The sequence below is a fragment of the Nycticebus coucang genome, chromosome 3, assembly GCF_027406575.1.
Source record: "Nycticebus coucang isolate mNycCou1 chromosome 3, mNycCou1.pri, whole genome shotgun sequence".
NCBI lineage: Eukaryota > Metazoa > Chordata > Mammalia > Primates > Lorisidae > Nycticebus > Nycticebus coucang.
In genome coordinates, this window is record NC_069782.1 from 30,627,537 (window position 1) to 30,645,448 (window position 17,912).

Genomic DNA, 17,912 nt, shown 5'->3' on the forward strand with positions numbered 1-17,912 from the left:
AAATACTTCAATGACATTCATATGTTGAAAAAATTTGCCATAAGTAAACCAGCTCTTCAGGATGTTCTCAGACCTATCCTCCACAATGAACAACCCAATCCTATACCACAAAAGTAAAATCACCCAGAAACTTCGGATCAAACTTCAACTTCCACACTGGCGAAAGGATTAAAAATGTCCACTGGACCTTTGAAAAACTCGACACCCAAAATTCCACCAGACTTATCAATACTCTCCATCAATGTGAATGGCTTAAACTGTCCTCTAAAGAGGCATAGGTTAGCTGACTGGATACAAAAACTCAAGCCAGATATTTGTTGCATACAAGAGTCACATCTCAACTTAAAAGACAAATACAGACTCAGGGTGAAAGGATGGTCATCCATATTTCAGGCAAATGGTAATCAGAAAAAAGCAGGTGTTGCAATTTTATTTGCAGATACAGTAGGCTTTAAACCATCAAAAGTAAGGAAGGACAAGAATGGTCACTTCATATTTGTTAAGGGTAATACTCAATATGACGAGATCTCAATTATTAATATCTATGCACCCAACCAGAATGCACCTCAATTTATAAGAGAAACTCTAACAGACATGAGTAACTTGATTTCCTCCAGCTCCATAATCATTGGAGATTTCAACACTCCCTTGGCAGTGTTGGATCGATCCTCCAGAAAGAAGCTGAGCAAAGAAATCTTAGATTTAAACCTAACCATCCAATATTTAGATTTAGCAGACATCTACAGAACATTTCATCCCAACAAAACTGAATACACATACTTCTCATCAGCCCACGGAACTTACTCCAAAATTGATCACATTTTAGGTCACAAGTCTAACCTCAGTAAATTTAAAGGAATAGAAATTATTCCATGCATCTTCTCAGACCATCATGGAATAAAACTTGAATTGAGTAACAACAGGAATCTGCATACCCATACAAAAACATGGAAGTTAAATAACCTTATGCTGAATGATAGCTGGGTCAGAGATGAGATTAAGAAAGAAATCACCAATTTTTTGGAACAAAATGACAATGAAGACACAAACTATCAGAACCTCTGGGACACTGCAAAGGCAGTTCTAAGAGGGAAATTTATAGCACTGCAAGCCTTCCTCAAGAGAACGGAAAGAGAGGAAGTTAACAACTTAATGGGACATCTCACGCAACTGAAAAAGGAAGAACATTCCAACCCCAAACCCAGTAGAAGAAAAGAAATAACCAAAATTAGAGCAGAATTAAATGAAATTGAAAACAAAAGAATAATACAACAGATCAATAAATCAAAAAGCTGGTTTTTTGAAAAGGTCAATAAAATAGATAAACCTCTGGCCAACCTAATCAGGAAAAAAAGAGTAAAATCTCTAATATCATCAATCAGAAACAACAAAGACGAAATAACCACAGACTCATCAGAAATCCAAAAAATCCTTAATGAATATTACAAGAAACTTTATTCTCAGAAATATGAAAATCTGAAGGAAATAGACCGATACTTGGAAGCACGCCACCTTCCAAGACTTAACCAGAATCAAGTGGAAATGTTGAACAGACCCATATCAAGTTCAGAAATAGCATCAACTATACAAAACCTCCCTAAAAAGAAAAGCCCGGGACCAGATGGTTTCACGTCAGAATTCTACCAAACCTTTAAAGAGGAATTAGTACCTATATTACTCAACCTGTTCCAAAATGTAGAAAAAGAAGGAAGACTACCCAACACGTTCTATGAAGCAAACATCACCCTGATCCCCAAACCAGGAAAAGACCCAACAAGAAAAGAAAATTATAGACCAATATCACTAATGAATATAGATGCAAAAATATTCAACAAGATCCTAACAAACAGAATCCAGCAACACATCAAACAAATTATACATCATGACCAAGTTGGTTTTATCCCAGGGTCTCAAGGCTGGTTCAATATACGTAAATCTATAAATGTAATTCAGCACATAAACAAATTAAAAAACAAAGACCATATGATTCTCTCAATTGATGCAGAAAAAGCTTTTGATAATATCCAGCATCCCTTCATGATCGGAACACTCAAGAAAATTGGTCTAGAAGGGACTTTTCTTAAACTGATAGAGGCTATCTACAGCAAACCCACAGCCAATATCATATTGAATGGAGTTAAATTGGAATCATTTCCACTGAGATCAGGAACCAGACAAGGCTGCCCATTGTCTCCATTGCTTTTCAACATTGTAATGGAAGTTTTAGCCACCGCAATTAGGGAAGAAAAGGCGATCAAGGGTATCCATATAGGGTCAGAAGAGATCAAACTCTCGCTCTTCGCAGATGATATGATTGTGTATCTGGAAAACACTAGGGACTCTACTACAAAACTCCTAGAAGTGATCAAGGAATACAGCAGCGTCTCAGGTTACAAAATCAACATTCATAAATCGGTAGCCTTTATATACACCAACAACAGTCAAATTGAAAAAGCAGTTAAGGACTCTATCCCATTCACAGTAGCACCAAAGAAGATGAAATATTTGGGAATTTACCTAACAAAAGACGTGAAAGATCTCTATAAAGAGAACTATGAAACTCTAAGAAAAGAAATAGCTGAAAATGTTAACAAATGGAAAAACATACCATGCTCATGGCTAGGAAGAATCAACATTATCAAAATGTCCATACTACCCAAAGCAATATATAATTTCAACGCACTCCCTATTAAAGCTCCACTGTCATATTTTAAAGATCTTGAAAAAACATTACTTCGTTTTATATGGAATCAGAAAAAACCTCGAATAGCCAAGACATTACTCAGAAATAAAAACAAAACAGGAGGAATCACACTACCAGACCTCAGACTTTACTACAAATCGATAGTGATCAAAACAGCATGGTATTGGCACAAAAACAGAGAAGTAGATATCTGGAACAGAATAGAGAACCAAGAGATGAATCCAGCTACTTACCGCTATTTGATTTTTGACAAGCCAATTAGAAACATTCAGTGGGGAAAAGATTCCCTATTTAACAAATGGTGCTGGGTGAACTGGCTGGCAACCTGCAGAAGACTGAAATTGGACCCACACCTTTCACCATTAACTAAGATAGACTCTCATTGGATTAAAGATTTAAACTTAAGACATGAAACTATAAAAATACTAGAGGAGAATGCAGGGAAAACCCTTGAAGAAATTGGTCTGGGTGAGTATTTCATGAGGAGAACCCCCCGGGCAATTGAAGCAGCTTCAAAAATACACTACTGGGACTTGATCAAACTAAAAAGCTTCTGCACAGCTAAGAACACAGTAAGCAGAGCAAGCAGACAGCCCTCAGAATGGGAGAAGATATTTGCAGGGTATATCTCTGACAAAGGTTTAATAACCAGAATCCACAGAGAACTCAAACGCATCAGCAAGAAAAAAACAAGGGATCCCATCGCAGGCTGGGCAAGGGATTTGAAGAGAAACTTCTCTGAAGAAGACAGGCGCACGGCCTTCAGACATATGAAAAAATGCTCATCATCTTTAATCATCAGAGAAATGCAATTCAAGACTACTTTGAGATATCATCTAACTCCAATGAGACTAGCCTATATCACAAAATCTCAAGACCAGAGATGTTGGCGTGGATGCGGAGAAAAGGGAACACTTCTGCACTGCTGGTGGGAATGCAAATTAATTCATTCCTTTTGGAAAGATATATGGAGAACACTCAGAGATCTAAAAATAGATCTGCCATTCAATCCTGTAATTCCTCTGCTGGGCATATACCCAGAAGACCAAAAATCACAACATAACAAAGATATTTGTACCAGAATGTTTATTGCAGCCCAATTCATAATAGCTAAGTCATGGAAAAAGCCCAAGTGCCCATCGATCCACGAATGGATTAATAAATTGTGGTATATGTACACCATGGAATACTATGCAGCCTTAAAGAAAGATGGAGACTTTACCTCTTTCATGTTTACATGGATGGAGCTGGAACATATTCTTCTTAGTAAAGTATCCCAAGAATGGAAGAAAAAATACCCAATGTACACAGCCCTACTATGAAACTAATTTGGGACTCTCACATGAAAGCTATAACCCAGCTACAACTTAACAATAGGGAGAAGTGGGAAAGGGGGGGGTGGGTAGAGGGAGGGGAATCGGTGGGATCACACCTGTGGTGCATATTACAGGGGTATTTGCGAAACTTGGTAAATGTAGAATGTAAATGTTTTGGCACAGTAACTGAGATAACGCCGGAAAGGCTATGTTAACCACTGTGATAAAAATGTGTCAAATGGTTTATGAAGTGAGTGTATGATGCCCCATAATCATATCATTGTATACAGTTATGATTTAATAAAATAAATAAATAAATAAATAAAAATAATAAAAAAAAAATTCTTAATTATATAACCCACATAAGCCCACCAGGAACCGTGCTATTTTCTTTATTTTAGGAGATTCAAAATGCATCAATTTGTCTTTTACTTTTGAGGTGATACCCCAGCAGGGCCACACTATTAAACCTCTAAAAAGCATACTGATGTGGCAGGTTCAAGTATCTTATAGTTTAACTTCTACTCTCTGAAATATCTGTTGCTTACCAAGATTTCTAGTAAAATAGCTACTTATTTCTCTTCCTGTTTAGTCAGTAGCATGTTACCGATATAATAAATTTATATGATGTTCTGTGGGATATCCTGATTGTCCTGAGTGCTTCAGACTACATCATGTTGTGGATTAGGAATATGATTAATATAACCCTGAAGCAAAACTATAAATGAATATCATTGCACTGAATGCAAACTGTTTTCTAACTTCTTTTAAATGGGAATAAAAAAAAGAATGCCCTTACCAAACCAAAATCTCCATGCCGTAGACCTGAGGCCTTATTGACCTGCTCCAGAGCTGATTCCACATTTAACACAATAGATACATTCAGTACTACTAATTGTTTGAGCTTGAAATAATCACTATGCATAATCCATTTGTTTCTGCTGGGGCCAGAAACAGAAATGTCATAGCAATCATCACTCTAGGTATCTATTGGCTGCTTTAACCTTTGCTGTCTTCACCCTACTCTGCAATGGGATATGGTGAGATATAGTTTTTAATTTGGTATCTTGACCACATGGGGCCAATTTCAGAGGTTTCCAATTAGCATTTCCCACAATGATGGCTGTTACCTGACCAGCCAAGGACCCGTTTGGAGAGATTACTCCATATACCCACTGTATCATTTCTGTCAGGGTCTGGGAAATGACGACCGTGTGGGTCCGTAGACCAAATGGTCCCACTATGATCTGGCCTGTAGTCGGTACTCCAGAGCCCTTCCTCAAAGAGAAGGGCCATGATGCTGCTGCTTGGCTCTCTGGCTATCAATGCCATCTTGGACAAAGTGTCTAATACTCTTTGAAATATTTGTTCCCAGTGTATAGTCACTTCAGCAAGTGGCCGTAAGTCCCTTTGGGATAGGACTGAGAAAATCACTACATTATTCACCAGCTGAAATGTTATAGGACCCTTCATACTGGAAACCTAGCTGTTTTTAGTCAATGGGTTTCAAATCTAAAAAGCAGTTCAACAACCAAGCAAGGAATTATAACTTTTTTTTTTTTTTGTAGAGACAGAGTCTCACTTTATGGCCCTTGGTAGAGTGCCATGGCATCATACAGCTCACAGCAACCTCCAGCTCCTGGGCTTACGCTATTCTCTTGCCTCAGCCTCCCGAGTAGCTGGGACTACAGGCGCCCGTCACAACGCCCGGCTATTTTTTTGTTGCAGTTTGGCCGGGGCTGGGTTTGAACCCGCCACCCTCGGCATATGGGGCTGGCGCCCTACTCACTAAGCCACAGGCGCCCCCCGGAATTATAACTTTTTATCAGGGAGGCTGCCCTCAGACTCCCACTCCTCTGTACTTAGCGATTTTTACTTGGAAATATTAATCAGAAGTATATTTTACCTTTATGGATGCCATCCTTGTGCTAATAATCATCTCCTTAACTCCTCAGAGATTTCACACCTTTCTTTGTCCTTCTGATCCTGTTGATCTTAAGGGTTGAAAGTTGGCCCAAGAATATTCACAAACTCAGCTGTGGTCTGCAGAGAACGGCTAATACTGAGCTCATTAGTGATGCTGGTGCTACAGTCACAAGCACATTTGTTATGGTCTTGTTACCTGTTGTCTTTTGGGCCCTCCCATGAAATATAAACCTCTGCTGGAACTTCACCCTCACACGTCCATTCAAGCAAGCCCTTTTTCATCAACTTTTTTATTTCTTTCTCGCCTGTCTGCCAGGGCAAAACAAGCAATCACATTTGGTCAGTATTTGGGTCCATTTATGGTCACCATGGCAGAATGTTTTTTTCCATCTTAGGGCTTCCTTGACAAGATATTAAAACCCTTGTCTTAGAGAATGCCCTCAACTCAATGAATCCTTATCCTCAATCAAGTACTCTAGACATTCAGAATTAATAAGTGAAATTCCAGGTAGCTTCACTTATGAGTTAGACCAGATGTTTATGGAGGAAATGATAAATACTAATTCTACACAAAATCTTCAAGACAGTTGAAGAGTAGTATATACTTCCCAACATATTCTGTGAAGCCTGTACTACTCTTGTAGGATAATTCTATAGGTCACACGGAAAGCAAAAATATCAAAATAGTTTTTAAAAAACTTTATAAGATAATAATAAGCTAAGAGGATTTATACTGCCTGATTCAATACTTATCATGTATCTATAGCCATGAAGACAGTGTGGGGCTTGAATAAAGGCAGACATAGACTTACAGATCAATAGAATAGAACAGAGTCCAGAAATAGACCCAACCATGTGTGATCAATTAATTTTTGACCAAAATCTAAAAGCAAATCAGTGGAGAAAGAATAATCTTTTCAACAAATGGTGCTGGGATAATTGGGTATCCATATACAAAAAAAGAAAATAATCCATACCTTGCAACTTATGGAAAAAATGGCAAAATATGTCATAGACCCAAATATCAAATTTAAACTATAAAAATTCTCATAGGCAAGGATTTCTTAGATATCTTAGATACCATGCAGCCCACAGCTTAAGGCCAGATGCACAATTATTAAAAAAGTTGTAAGTTCAACTTCACCAACAATTATAAAAAGCAAATGACTTTTGTACTATAAAAGTCACAGAAGAAACTCTCCTTTGTGGACAGGACACCAATGTCCCTAAAGTCTAAGATCTTACCTCAGGAGGATGAAAAGATAAGCCACAAACAAAAGATAAGCCGCAGACACCAATGTCCCTAAAGTCTAAGATCTTATCTCAGGAGGATGAAAAAATTACTTGCAAATCACATATCTGAAAAAGGACTGTGTCTAAGATATAAAAAGAATTAAAAAAATTAATTGTTATAAAGCAAACAACATAATATTTAGAAAACAAAAACAAATACAAGGCTGGGTATGGCAGCTCACACCCATAATCCTAGCAGCCTGGGTGGCCAAGGCAGGTGGATTGCTTGAGCTCAGGAATTCAAGACCAGCCTGAGCAAGAGCAAGACCCTGTTTCTAAAAATAGCTGCCATTCATCTGTCATCTTTAGAGAAGATTCTAAAGACAAATGGCTAGCAAACATATTAAAAAATGCTCATCATCCCTAATTATTAGAGAAATGCAAATTAAAACCACCCTGAGATATCATTTAACCCCAGCGAGAATGGCCTATATCACAAAGTCTCAAAACTGCAGGTCTGACGCGAAGGTGGAGAGAAAGGAACACTTTTACACTGCTGGTGGGACTGCAAGTAACCTCCTGTTTGAACCTGCAATCCCATTACTGGGCATCTATCCAGAAGGAAAAAATAAACTTTTATTATAAAGACACTTGTACTAGGCTGTTTATCGCAGCCAATTTACAATTGCTAAAATGTGGAAACAACCTAAATGTCCTTTAACTCAGGAATGGATTGGTAAGTTGTGGTATATGTATACCATGGAATATTATTCAGCCATTAAAAAAATGGAGATTTTGCAGCATTTGTACTGACCTGGATGGAGGTGGAACACATTATCCTTAGTGAAGCATCACAGGAATGGAGAAGTATGAATCCTATGTATTCAATTTTGATATGAGGACAATTAATGACAATTACTAACATAGTGGGGCATGGGGGAAGGGGAGACCAGAGAAGGAGGGAGGGGGTGAAGGAAAGGAAAATAAGAAAAAAAAAAAGAAAATAGTGACTAATTCTCACATAAATTGGATTTGATTTTGACCAAAGTGCATTACTTAAACATTAATTTTAATTCAACTTGTTAATATGTTGTTTAGGATATTGCATCCTCATTTGTAAGTGAAATATGTTTGTAATTTCCCCTTTATAATAATATATTTTCTCCAATTTTAATATCAGGTGTGTCCAGATTAAGCAGAATGATTTTGAAATATTTCTTTTTTTTTCTATTGTCTATAAGATTTGGCATGATCTGTTTTTTGAAATTATCTTTTACATTTATTTATAAATATTAGTTGTCTATTTTTTCCGAGTTAAAAAATAAGAAGAAGAAGTTAACTGATGTCTCCATACTGAATCTCATAGTCACAGCATTCTATAAAAGACATACTCTTATTTGACTATGTGAATGTTACTTTCTTCGCATTATTATTATTATTATTGCTGCTTAATTAAAAAAAAAAGACAGTTGCCATTGTGATGGGTGCCTGTAGTCCCAGCTACTTGGGAGCCTGAGGCAAGAGGATCACTTAGGCCCAAGAGTTTGAGGTTGCTGTGAGCTATGATGCCAGGGCACTCTATCAAGGGCAACAAAGTGAGACTTTATCAAAAAAAAAAATATAATAAGATTTAAAACAGATGCTTCTCCAGCTCCACCCATGTAAACATAAAAGAGGTAAAGTCTCCATATTTTTTATGGCTGAATAATATTCCATAGTATATATATACCACAGTTTATTAATCCATTCATGGGTCCATGGGCACTTGGGCTTCTTCCATGGGCAATTGCTTCCATGGGCAATTATGAATTGGGCTGTAATAAACATTCTGGTGCAAATATCTTTGTTGTAAAATGACTTCTGGTCTTCTGGATAAGTTCAACTTTATCAACATTATAACCTAGTAGAAGAATTGCAGGATCGAACGGCAGGTCTACTTTTAGTTCCCAAAGTGTTCTCCAAACTTCTTTCCAAAAGGAATATATTAGCTTACAATCCCAGCAGCCCAGTGCAGAAGTGTTCCCTTTCTCCACATCCATGCCAACATCTCTAGTAATGGAATCTTGTTATGTGGGCTACTCTTACTTGAGTTAAATGATATCTCAAAGTGGTTTTGATTTGCTTTTCTCTAATGATTTAAGATGATGAGCATTTTTTCATGTGTTTGTAGGCCATGTGCCTGTCTTCTTCAGAGAAGCTTCTGTTCAAGTCTCTTGCCCACAATCATATGGGATCACTTATTCTTTTCTTATTAATTATTTTGAGTTCTCTGTGGATTCTAGACATAAAATTCTTCTTAGTGAAGTATCTTAAGAAAGGAGGGAAGAGGAGGGGGAGGAGTGGGGAGGATGGAGGCCTGGTGAAGGGAGGGTAATTGGTGGGACCTCAGGTATAGTACATATTGCAAGGGTACATTTCAAATCTATTAAGAATAGAGTATAAATGTCTTAACACAATAATTAAATAAATGGGGTGAAGGCTATGTTAGCCAGTTAGATGTAAGCATTCCAAATTGTATATAATATCAGCATATTGTACCCCATAAATGTACACAGTTATGATTTAATAAAAAAATTAAGAGAAAAAAACTGTAATACTCAATATCTATAGATAACAACTCTTACCTTATGAATTATATCTTATATATCTTGTAATTGCAGAAGTCAAATATGACCTGAATATTACAATTTTAATAGTTTTTTCCTTTCTTAAAAAAAAATACAATTCAAAAAACAAATAAAATAAAATAAACAGATGCTTCTCCAAAGAAGATATATGATAGGCCAATAGACAGAAAGATAAATGACAATGATGATGATGGTAAAAAAGTGATAAATGTATAAATTGCGAGCTATAATTGATTTTTACTGAGTTACGATCATCTAATTTAGCAGATTGCGTTGAAACTTCTCTCTAAGGTTCAGGTCAGATTTCATGAAACTGCGGGCTCTTTTCTTCATTCTTTTTAGTTGTCTTTATTTGTGGGTTTTGTGCTTGTGGCAGCAAATAGCAATGTCAGGAATGATTTGGTGTAGCTAAGCATAGAGATTGATTTAATATTTGCTCTGGGAAGATATAAATTTTAATCTGCCTTCTTTGGGGTTTTTTTGCAATGTTTCATAATTATAAAATTCAAATAGCCATTCTCATGGTGGAGATGGAGGGGATGGGATGGAGTTGGGTGCTTCTTGAATAAACAATTTTAGGGAAGCCAAGAAATTATGTTTAGCTATTAACTGAAGTGGAAAGGGTCTGATTGTCCATTGAACCCATTTCTCTTATAAATATCATGCAGCCAACTGTTACAAGGAGAGGTGCTCAGGACCAGCGGCCAGGGCCAGAGATAAGATTAGAAAAATATTCTAGAATGGATGGATCCCCAGTAAAGGAAGGGACACTGGCATGCTCCTATGTTGAAGTCTTACTTCCTCAGTTCAGTATTTAGCTCCACCAAAGGAAAGTGGTAATAGTCTACTTATTCATTCAAAGCCTTGTCTGCTTTCATAGACGGGGGATACAACCGTGCAAGGACAGACTCAGTCTGTGATTTTATAAGTTGATAATCTACAGTCAGCATTTGGGGTCATGAGGATAAAACTTTTACACTTAGTTTCTTTATTATTCCAAATCAGGTCAAGCTCTAGACCTCTAATTCATAGGCTGCAGTATTAACATTCAGCCACATTATGAAAACCACAAGTCATCAGAATATTTTGAGAAATCAATCATACAGGTCTCCAAGGATAGAAATTTTGTCCCACATTAATAAGGTCCACATCTTTTCCAAAGTTCCTCTTCCAGCCAAAGACAAGATCCAGGTCCTTGGTAACCCTGGTATCAAGTCAAAAGCAACTGTTTAGAATGAGCAGATTAGTCTACACACAAATCCTTAAAGTATTTTTTAACTGTTGTCCCTGCCAAAATACTTTAAACAGAGTGTATGTGCCATCTTAGAACTTCTCATACAGATTTTTGGATAGGAAAATCGTGAGATGAAGAGGTACTCAGATGGTCCCATGGTTTTCAGAGGTTTTTCTTTCTTATTTTCTTTCACTCTGTACAATATTTTAGAACTACCTCTATTTCATTTGGTTGATATTAATGTTGTTTAATTATTATTTTGTTTAAATTACCCAATGAGCCCCAGGATTATAAGACAGATTTCCTCCAACATATTAGTAACATATGATTACTAGCTCTAATTCATTTTGGACAACTTTTCTCAGGAACTCAGTATACTTTAATGAGGAATTAAAAACAATAGTTCTCCTCCTGCCAGATATTTTTGTTTTAACAAACGCAATATTCTGGAACTGTATGTTACACAGCGAAAATTTACTAAGCACTTATTAGCTGCAAATCACTATGTCAGTGCCTGTATACACGATTAATTTTGATCTTTAAAACAACCTTATAAACATATTGCTACTTTCAATAGATCAGAAAATTGAAACTAAAGAAGAGTTAAGTAAACTGTACAAAGCCGCACAATCAACGTAACTCCAAAGTCCTTTACCTCAACCTCTGCACTCCCCCTTACTATATACGAAATTCCCTTGATCTCAAGGAGCTAACGTTGCAAATAGATGTTAATATTATTTTTTTCTCTTGCTATTTCCATTCACAGTTTGGCCCAAGACTTGGGTCGTGTCTAGTTTTGATTACATGTAACATAGGCCACCTAACAACAAGCACAAGAGAAGGAGAGCTTGGTAAACTTTCTACTGACTTTTATTGAGCAGCTCAGTACTTTAACGGGAGAAATTTATTTTATTATTTCAAAGGCAGAGTGAGTTCGTTGTGAATAGTCTTTTGTTACACAGTGTTCCAGGGCAACAAACCAGGAAGACCAATATAATTGCACACATTCCCAACTAAAGTACATTAGTCATGTTCTATTTCAGAAGAAGAGTCAGGTTTGGGGTAGGCGAGAAAAATGCGAGGCGGGGCTGTACCCATTAACCTTTGTAGTGGGATATATACAAAGCAAAGGTGCAAAGTTGCACTCATAAAAGGAAGTGCAGTGGGGCTATGTCTTCTTCTTTTTGCTTTATTCCTGACCAAGCACGTATAATAGCTACTTAGTTAGAACAAAGTGAATTTTTATTTTTATTCTAGACCATCAAAAGTTTTTGGTTTAACTTTTTTCTCCCTCTTAGAAAATGAGTGTCATATTCTAACAATTTCAGAGTCACAGATGCAGTTAATATTTTGTGGGGGGCAAATGTGAAGATAGTCATGTTATTAGAAAGCAATTCAAAGATCAAATGACGATATTAACTAGTTTGATGTAAGCACTCCAAATTGTATAGAAAATCAACACATTGTACCCCACAAATGCATAAATGTATTCATGATCTATGTGCATATGACTTAATAAAAGGGGAAAAAAAAGCAATTCAAGTCCCTAAAATAGCATCACTTTGAGTGATCATTTGAAATGAAAAAAAAAAAAAAAAAACCCACACTTGACATTACTTTTTGAAAAATCTTAAATAAATTCTGATTAAATGTGCATTTAAGTATTATGATGTATGCATTTTGGATTTGTACTTCAAGATAAGATGTATAGTCGGGATAATATGTAGTAGTCTTTGCCCCATGTTATATATTCTGATTAAAATGCTTGCTCTAGTAACAATCGAATGAACAGTTCTCTCTCATGTAGGACAAAATTATTTATTATGAAAAAGAAGCAGGAGGCCAGCTAGTAATATGAATGAGAAAACTTTACCTAATTAGGCAAGAGACTAGCTTTCATAAAGATCAACATCCTCACATCCTGGCAAATTAACAACTCTTATCAGGAACCAGAAGGGAACTGGAAAGAGGATGTGGTCTTTATCTTCCACAATGGTATTGTTATTTCTGTGATAGCAGGAGATGGAAGGGAGGTATGGTGAGAAAAAGCAAACTCATGCTGACCCATGATTAGCTGACTGCCAACTTCTTGAATAAGACACCAAGTAGGGTATTTATTTGATTTCTCTTAGTTCATGTGTGAAAGTTAGAAATTGTGTACAAGTATGCAGAAGTCATGTGTGTACGTTATATATATGTTTGTGTGCATATGTTTGTATGCATGTGTGCGAGAGAGAAAGGGAGAGAGAGAGATCTTTTCATACTGCCTATTTGGTTTTTCTCACTAGGAAAATAAGTACACAAATAAAATGCATAAAAACAATGCCACAACTATAAGAAAGAAAATATAATGATTATTTCAAGGAAATATAAAGACACAAGATACATGTTTTTGTCAAAACAGGATACAATTAGAAGAACATTAAAAGATAATTAGAGGAAAAGAAGAAAGAGAAAAGTAGCAAATTGTGAGGAGTTTATTACTAAACAGGTCTTGGTAGTTTATTTGATTTCATGCATCTGAAGTTATTTTGTATTTTAGTGAAAGGTTTAGCAGATTGAACAAATTGTTGCAATAACTGTATTAGTCAGAGGTCTTTAGGGCAGCCATGAAGGTCAACTGCTTAGATAGCACTTCAAGAGGAAACCTATCGAAAGGAATGTGGTTAGAACGTGACCTCCAGGTGCAGATGCCTGCAAAATATGCCCCAACTTTGAGCCAAGGCCTCGTGTTTCCTAGACCTTATTTAGCCAATGAGTATTGTAGTGTTGCAAGAGCACCTCAATTTTGAGGCCACACAGAATTCTGCAAAAAGCAGTCTTTCTAATAAAATTCCTCATGAGGTTGGCTGAAACCTCACAATCGCATTGTTATGTGAGGCTCAACCTACCCTATCTTCCGGCCTGCTACCTCTCCTTTCACAGGAGCAGACTTTAACCACTGTCGTTTCACAGGTGTTTCTCTGTAATAAATTTTTTTGCACTTCTAAATCAATCACGCCTTCTACCCCGTTCCCCCGAAAATAAGACATCCTCCGAAAATAAGACCTACTTACAGGAAAGACAAGACGTCCCCTGAAAATAAGACCTAGCGCATCTTTGGGAGCACACCTTAAAAGAAGACACTGTCTTATTTTTAGGGAAACAGGGTGCTTTCTAGAAGAACCAACTGATACTAATTGATATTGGAAATGATCTGTGATATTACTGAATGAGATGGAGTGGACCACCCACCAATGAGAATCCCCTCCCACTGGTGTGTGGGGCATGAATATTGTCTGGCACAAGACAGTAGTTGAGTAGATAAAGTTTTTATCAGTGGTGACTTTGGAGAATGTTGGAGGTGAAGGCCCAAGCCAGGATAACTTTCAGGCATTTGAAAAAGACAGAGTAAGGAACATGGAAATGCAATAGAATTGGGTATAAAAAGGAGGGATTGGATAATTATTACTGAGTTGCATTGTGGGATAATGGGAAACTGAGTATGATTAACAAAAAGCTCAAATGTAAGTGTGAAAGCTGGTAGGCACTGTGTGTAGCCTACAATGACCTTATTATCTTTTGCAAAGGGAGAATGGACATAGGTGGAGAGCAAATTCAGGCTCTGCTATTTAGGGCCATTGAATTTCTTGTATCCCTACCACAAAGAAAGAGGCACCAAACTTTGTGCCTCTTCAAGCTCTGTAGGCACCTATCCCAAACCTAAGAAGAATCTCTGGCCCACCTATTATGTAACTCAAAGGCTACAGGTTTTGAGTGGGACTCACAGCACGAAGAGCCTCTCCACAAGTCCAGGCTGCAGTCTGAGCATCCCTTGGGTTTGGCCCATATGGTCCAAAAGACCCTGTGCTGTTGGAGGTGTTGGTTGTGGGAAAGGTGTAGTTTGTAGTATATACCAAGAGCCAGCAGGTGAATCACAACATTGAGTTCTTGGATTTCAGATCAAGGCCACTTTTTCTCTATAGTAGAAAATTATAAGCCTTTTAAGAAGAAGAAAACTCCTGGCATACTCCTAGGCTCTGGTAGAGATGGAATGTCTGACCATCAAATCAAACAAGGGATTATGTACCCTGAATTTCTCATTCAGGGAGGCCCAACAGCAGTCCACCACCACATGGAAATGATACATCTGAGAGCTAGAAAGTAGAGCCAGAAAGAGAAGATAAGCTGCATGAATAGGAAGTCTAGGCTTCCCTGTTACCTACTAACATTGAGCCAGTTCCCCTCCCTTAACATGCTCTTGAGATGATGTGCATGGATTCCATGAGACCAAAAAGCAGAAAAAAAGGATGACTTGATTTATGGATGTGTTAGTTTAATATACGGATAATACATGCTGAAAAGAGATGATAGCTTCATTACAGTCACAATCAGAAGCATCTTTTTTTTTTTTTTTTTTTTCTTTTTAGAAGCATCTTTAAAATACACTGGTGTTGGGACTGCAAACTAATACTACCTTTTTGGGAGGAAGTATGGAGAATCTTTAGAGAACTCAAATTAGACCTCTCATTTGATCCTGCAATCCCATTATTAAGCATCTACCCAGAAAAAAAAAAATCGTTTCATCATAAGGACATTTTTACTAGACTATCACAGCTCAATTTATAATCATCAAAATGTAGAAAAAACCTAAATGCCCACCAACCCAGGAAAGGATTAACAAGCTGTGTTATATGTATACCATGGAATATTATTCAGCCATTGAAAGAGATAGAGACTGCATCTTTTGTATTAACCTGGATGGAGTAGAAACACTTTCTTCTTAGTAAAGCATCACAAGAATGGAGAAGCAAGACTCCAATGTACTCAATTCTAATATGAAACCAGTAGAAGATCTACTTGTGGGGGTATAGGGGACTGAGGCAGCTGGGAGAAGGGAAAGGGGAGGGGAATGGGTATGGCAATGTGACCACCACCCCCCCATTGGGAGGCAGGAAACAATTATAAGAGGGACTTTACCTAAAAATAAATAAATAAATAAATAAAATAAAAATTTTCACATCAAAAATAAATAAATAAAATAGTGAGGGAAAATTTTCCCAGAATGCAGAATTCCAAGCACTGCACTTTGTCATACATTTTTGTAAGAAGTGACCTATGGTAAGGCTATAGATGGATTCATGGAAATGGGCCAATAGCCTGGCCAGCTAGCCAGGGAGGAGCATGAATACAAAGAACTAGATCAGATAAAAGGTCATTAGATATAGAAAGATGTTGATAGGTGTATGGGACTGGAAAAAAATGGTATAATTTATTTTATCACTTTAATTTCTATTATAAAGTATTCACCAAGATGAGACACGGATGGACAAAGTTTTTAAAAAGTGTCAACCAGTTGATACTAGATAGTTCTCATCACTGGTTCCCTGAGAATAGGTACAATGGACACGTTAACCCAGGGGCACAGTGGCTGGCAAGGAGGCCAAGCCCAGGCCCCATAGTGTGGATTCTCACCTACCAAGGCTGATCTAGACACTGCCACTCTAAATGTGCCAGCTGTCAGCAGTAGAGACCAACACCGAGCATGTGCATGGCATTAATCCTTGAGAAGGTCAACTTGACACTTGGCTAGACATCAACTAGGTTCTGTCCAGAAAGTGCTGGTCTTTTGTTACTCCAGGAACAGACACCCATTCTAGGTGGGTTTCCCTTTCCATCACCTCTCTTGAGTGGGTGCTCTACAGATTCTGCATAAAATACTGGCAGACAGTTTACTTCAGAGTAAAAGAGATATAGGAGTGGAACTTGACAGCAGGGTGCACTAGTTGTAGGTGTACAGTATATCGCACCATTTAAAAGCTGCTCATCTGACAGAGCTTTGGAATGACCTTCTGAATGCAGAAGCTGAAGCACCAGCATGGAGGCCACACTCTGCAAAGCCTGTGTGTAGACTGTATAGATGCCAAGACTACAGCAAAAGCCCCGAGGCAGAGAGGCTGAGAGTAGCATGGCCAGTCCTGGCTGCAGACTCAGAACCACTCAAGTCAGGAGTAGGTTGAGGTAATGGGATCTGTGGCACCAAGTCTTTGCATTAGGCTCTGTCCACACTTGAGGTTTTACTTTCTGTCATTAAAATAGCATGTCACAGAGAGTGGTGGTTTCATTCGAGGTCCCAGAATGATAAGACATACGAAACAAGACACATCTGAGACCAATAGAGCCTAGCCGAGGTGAAGCCAGCCAAGTCCTCAGGCAACATAAGTAAAAACTAAATGTGCTATGCTATAGGCTGAATGTTTATATTCCTCCAAAATCAATATGTTGAAATCCTCACCCTGAAGGTGATGGTATTAGGAGGTGTGGCCTTCGGGAGGTTATTGGGTCATGGGGGTGGAGCCTTAATGAATAGTATTAGTGTTGTTATGAAAGAGACCCCTAAAAGGTCCCTTTCCCATGTGAAGGTAGAGTAAGAGGGCCATGCATGAGGGTGAGGCCTTCTCCAGACACCAACTCTCCTGCAGACTTGATGTTGGAATTTCCAGTCTCCAGAACTGGGAGAAATACATTTTCTGTTCTATGGAATTTTGTTATGGCAGCCTGAACAAACTAAGATGTCATAACTACTGATGTTTTAGAGTCACTACTGAACAACAAGATTTGAGTAGAAGTTTGCATAGATTTATATCTTATTCTTTGTATTTTTTTGGCTTTACTTCCAAAAGAAAGAAATCAGTGGAAAACTTGGCTTTTGTACAAGTAATATAGAATTTTAATGGTAAGAAGTATGGACTAATGGGCATTTCAAATCTCTTTCTGCACAAGTTTGAAATACTTTCTTTTTATTGTATGTGTGCATATGGATACACATCAGGGGTACAACCTGGTGTCTTGATACATACAGTGGGATGGTGACTTGACTGATCTTTACAGTT